Source organism: Eucalyptus grandis, chromosome 3 (genome assembly GCF_016545825.1).
Source record: "Eucalyptus grandis isolate ANBG69807.140 chromosome 3, ASM1654582v1, whole genome shotgun sequence".
In the NCBI taxonomy this organism is placed as follows: Eukaryota; Viridiplantae; Streptophyta; class Magnoliopsida; order Myrtales; family Myrtaceae; genus Eucalyptus; species Eucalyptus grandis.
In genome coordinates this window covers 63,468,703-63,474,071 of record NC_052614.1, presented here as the reverse complement: position 1 = coordinate 63,474,071, position 5,369 = coordinate 63,468,703, and the positions used below count along the sequence as shown (strand labels likewise).

The 5,369-nt window shown below is 37.3% G+C and overlaps 1 pseudogene; it reads left to right on the top strand.

Moving 5' to 3' along the window:
• The window catches only part of LOC120292045, a 6,010-nt pseudogene extending 3,151 nt beyond the window's left edge, over positions 1-2,859 (top strand).
• Positions 2,860-5,369: the final 2,510 nt, after the last annotated feature.

The window sequence follows — 5,369 nt, the reverse complement described above, 5'->3', positions numbered from 1 at the left end:
GATGGCCAACTAAGGTGTTAGATTTAGGTAAATCCTTTCTTGTAATGCATGGATGCACGATGACATGCCAATGGGGATTGGTACTTAATGCTGTTTCGATGAATGTTCTTAGTAAGAAAATACAGGCATTTGCTTTCACCAAATGCCTATGGATACCAACTTCTTTACTTGTCAAACTTTTAAGAACTATTTTGTAGGTCATTTATATTATCAACATGTTATGCATGCTATATGACCAGAATTGCTCTAGTTACTTGATATATGTATGGGAATTTCAAAAGTGTTTTGTACTTCTCATGGCTGATTCTACTAGCACTATCTGTTGCAGATCACTCGTTTGTCTAGGAAAAATGTCTGCTTTGTTATGTTCGTGGATGAAGTTACCGTGCAGACGCTTACTTCTGAGGGCCATATGGTGGATACAATGGGTTTCATTGGTCTTTGGAAAATTGTGGTGGTAAAAAATCTACCATATGATGATATGCGGAGAGTTGGCAAGATACCGAAGTTTTTGTCGCATCGGCTTTTTCCATCTGCAAGGTAAGCTAAAATGGTTTATTATGTAATGTGAAGTAAAGTGATTGGGTAGTTTCACTTAGGGGTGATTGATTCCTGGGTGGATGGGTTTCCTGGCACCTTCCCAGTTAGAACAGGTTCTTAGGAACTTGGAACCCATCCTGTTTGCTCTGGAACTGGGTCTGGAACGTAACCTGTTTTCCTGGTCTGGTTCAGGGTCTACTCGATAACCTATTTTATTTTTGTTCCTTTTTCTGGTTTCATTTTTTACGACAAAATAATTTGAGCAATAAAATGATTTAAAGTAAAAGATGAACAACAAAATTCCTATCTGCCAAAAGCGGCAAGTCATAAGATAAACACGTAGTCATGTACGATTATAAATGATAAAAGTTCAGACACGTAACATAAAAACATAAATTATAAATTAATCCCTCATTCATCCATAAAAATATTGCTGCTCCAAATTCTAACTACCTGAAAACAAAACAAAACAACTTAAATTTGCAATAAATTTTATAAAACTCAGCTAGAAACCAGTTCTGAAACTAGTCCAGTCGGTCCGGATCCTGGGTGGGTTTTCACTAAACCGGGAACCAGACCTGTTTTCAGGGTAGTCAGGTCTGGTTCCTGGTAGAACTGGTCCGGTTGCATTCCCCTGGTTTCATCACTGTGGTTCTTGTTTGTTGTCCTTTGCAACTTTGAACAGTTTCCATGCCCCCATAAAACAGATGGTCTATAGTGACTATTATAAAATATCTGGGCCCTTGACTCATCCACTGCATGCTTTGACAGGGATTTAGGCCATCATTTTGACTGTCTTGACAATTGCAGTTGAGCAAAATGTAACAGATTCAGCTGCATATTACTAGGCAGCATGCTTTGACAGGGATTTAGGCCATCATTTTGACTGTCTTGACAACTGCAGTAGAGTAAAATGTGGCCAACAGATTCAGCTGCATATTACTAGGCAGCATCTGTTGACCTATTTCCTATATTTCTGCAGCTATATATGCAAAGATTAAGCGTTGTTTCCTTGAAGCAGACGTGAACATTTTTTAGCTAAAGATGATTTGGCTATAAGTTTCAAAGAAGTAGCCTATTTACTCGCAAGTTCCTTCCAAAGGAACTGTACTTGAATAGTTTCTTAGTGAATCTTACCTCTGTGCACAATAAAAGAGGTGCAAACATAATGGAGCATCTCAATGAGATTATTAATGACAGTATTTTTGCTTGGTGTTGGTTTGTCCATGAGAAAATGTTAATGCATTTTAGTGCAAATTTTAAAGGAAAGAGATAGAACTGCTGCTGTCTAAGTCGAAACAGTAAATAGAGCTAAGACTTATTTTGGTTCTGTTGTCTGTGCATATGACGATGATCATAGAATCAACATGGTGGACTGGAGGGGAGGGGTGTTGAATGTTTGCTTTTAATGGAATGTCTCAGCAATCCATGTTGTGTGTGTTTCAATTTGCAGGTATTCAATTTGGTTGACAGCAAGCTCCGACTCCAATTGGACCCTTTGCTCATTTTGGAGTATTTCTGTGGCGGAAAGGTTATGAATATTCAATAACTAACCACTATGATCGGCATTGTGTTTGGGAAGAAGTATTAAAATAAGAGGTTGAACAAGTACAACCACAGTATCATAGACCAGCAGTTCACATTCTACCAGTCTGATGGCCTCAAGAGATTCAATCCATTGATCCAATGAAACTTCTCTAGCAGCACGCTTTTTTCCCTAATGATCATTTGAATCTTCAATTCTATGTGGGTCTAAGTTGCTGCAAAATTCATTAATTTGGATTTGTTCACTATTTTTAATGTATTACTTGTAGATGTGCCGGAAGGATCTTTTATTGTCAGGGCACACACACCAATGTCAAATCTGTTTTCCTGTCTATGGTTCAATGAGATTGATCGGTTTACTCCTCGTGATCAGTTTAGTTTTGCTTACACATACCAGAAGTTGAGAAGGATGAACCCAGAGAAACCATTTCATCTTAATATGTTCAAGGTAAGTAGCTTATTCTATATAAATCTGTATTAAGATTGTATCAAGGCTTGAAATCAAAACAAAATCCTACAAGCGTGTCGAAATTGTGATGAAGATGTCTCTGCTTCTAATTGTCCAATTACTTATGCCTTTCACAGGATTGTGAAAGGAGACGTAGCTGTTGTTTCGTCATCGATCAGATGAGCGACGGAATACCCATCAAGTAGAGATTGACTGAATAGCAAACATGGTAAGACCCTCTCCACCCGGTTTCTTGGCGTCATTCGTGGTGGCCTTATCTTTTGATGCATATGAGGATAAAACTGTTAAATGCCACACTTTGAAAGCGGTGTTTGTCGTCAGAGACGCTGCTTGCAATTCGGACAAGCAAAGGTCTGCAACGGTTGCTGGCCTCAGTGGTCGTGGACCTGATGGAGTTAGCCCAAAAATATGCCATTGATTGTGTAATTCTATGTAGAATAGAAAGCTACGACTCCTCAATCATTCATCCAATTTATTACCATTCTTTTGCTTCATCACAAGGCTGTGAGGCACCCAATACTTCACGAGGTTTGCCACACTACGGCTGTCAATTTTCTTGGTTCTTTTTGCCTCGTCAATGACTCATCATGTTCTTTATCTGTAAGAAACTTTAATTCAATCTTTATGTGAGCGGACAATGGCATCATCTCAAAGTAATATTTTGTTATATGTTGCTCAAAAGTCTAAACAAATCCATTCCTCGGCATCTATCTCAAGCTTCTCAGGAAGGTTGAATCATCGTTTTTGTTCGATTGGCCGTCTTCGTCATTTTTCTTTCAGTTTTGTTCAAGACCGAGAAAGCACAAGAAGATGGGTCTTCTGCGGCTAACCTCACAAAACTTAATTTAACGCAAATGATTCGAGCCATGAATGAATTACGGGCTACTTTTCAAAGAATAATGAATTTTTCTATTGCGTGACGTCACTGCCTATGTTTTTAAGCTATGCTTTAAGGCTAAAGTGTTGCATTTCAACACTAGATAGACGCGTGGACGGCGCCTTTTTAAGCAGTCTATTCGTTCGAGCTTGGCTGGTGGTCGAGTGAGCATAATGGTGGGCCACATTTGGGCGCTAAAATTTATCTGGACAGGCATTTAGCTATTTCGGAGCCAAATATGAATGGTATTTGATTTCCAAGTTACTATTAATTCTCACTTATCTAGATTAAATTTTGTATGACTAAACGCTCTTGTGGGGGGACCAGCTAGGTTCAAGTTCAATCAGCTCTTCCAGGAATACGACAGAATGCTATTCTGCAGTACACGGCACTTAACGACCTTTCATCACGGATGTGGGCACAGGTCAGGGGTCAAAGTCAAGTTATAGAGCCACAACTTTCTTCCCACCAAACTCGACGTCCGTCCTTTGAAAGTTCAATCCTATCGCGCTTCGGCCTGCAAGTTGTGGTGAATAAATAATAAATATTGAGTGCGTGCCCACTGCCTGAGTGCCGCGTGTCGCCTTTTCCTCGCAGTCTACTACGCCCATTTCCGTCATCAACGGTCGAAATTTGACTTGTTTCTCACCGTCCCGACTTCGGGAATCTGATGTTGGTCCATGTTTTGGGTTGGAGTTTTGGATTTTGTCTGCGTCTTACTTTTCTTTTGGTTAAAAGATGTTTTCCATTTCACTGCCATCTCCCGCTTTCCCTAATCTTCTTCTTTCCTAGTTTGTCAAATTTGTTGTTTTCTTTGAATTCTTTTATTTTTTATTTTTATTTTTTTTTTGAAATGGTTTTGTTTTGTATTTTGGAATTATATTGATTTGGGTTGCTCACCATATAAGAATGCAAATGTTGCATTTGACGGCAAATTGTGACGTCCTCACTTTTGTTGAATTTTTAACGGATGGACTATTATTACGGGAAAAAAAAATCACATAGCTCAAAGACTCAAATAAACAAAATAAAAATTTAGAGCCAGCAGCAGGATAAGAAATTGTTGGTATTGTTATACCTAACTTTGTATATATATATATAAGGAAAATTACCACAAAAATCATAAATTTATTACAATTGTACCAATTCAATTCTAAACTTTTTTTTTTTAACTAGTTGCCAACATTATTCAATAAATGACGTAGTTTATTTGATAATTGTGAATAATAAATATATAAAACATAAACACTTGAATTGAAGTGCTGATAACTTTAAATGCTTAAGATGGAAGAAATAAAAAGGTATTTTTGTTTGGCAAAAGCTCTAAATTGTATTTCGAATGAGACTAATTCTTAACTATACTAGACATTGTGAAATTTATATACTTCAACAACACAACTTACGGTTTTCTAAAATTCAATTTTCTCAGTCGAGCAAAATTATATGGGCTCCGCATTTCTCTATTTTTTAGTGAATATTTCGTGCTAAATTTCTTCTAGTAAGTCAAACGTGGTATTGTCTAACATAAGTGCTGGATGTATTATTTTACAATATTTAATAGAATTCTCAAAAAAAAAAAAAAAAAAATGAAATGAATCGTTTCCTCCAAGTGGACCCATATATAAAATATGTATGTATAATAAGATGTCGCCCTTATATTAATCTAGATAATATATTATTACAATGTGAACGCGACAATCGTCAAATTGTTGATCGCCTAACCATTGAATCGAGTCATTCTAATTGACAATACGCACAAACTCTTGTTAAAAAATGGTCCTTCTAGAGAAAGCCAGCCAGCGTGAACTATTTGACCGATCGTTGCAAAGTTGAAAATTACTTCGAGAAACATCCGACGTCATGAAAGCATGCGATGCAGTGAGAAAACATACATAAACTGAGCTTTTCACTTCCACAATCATAAGAAAAGAGAAACCA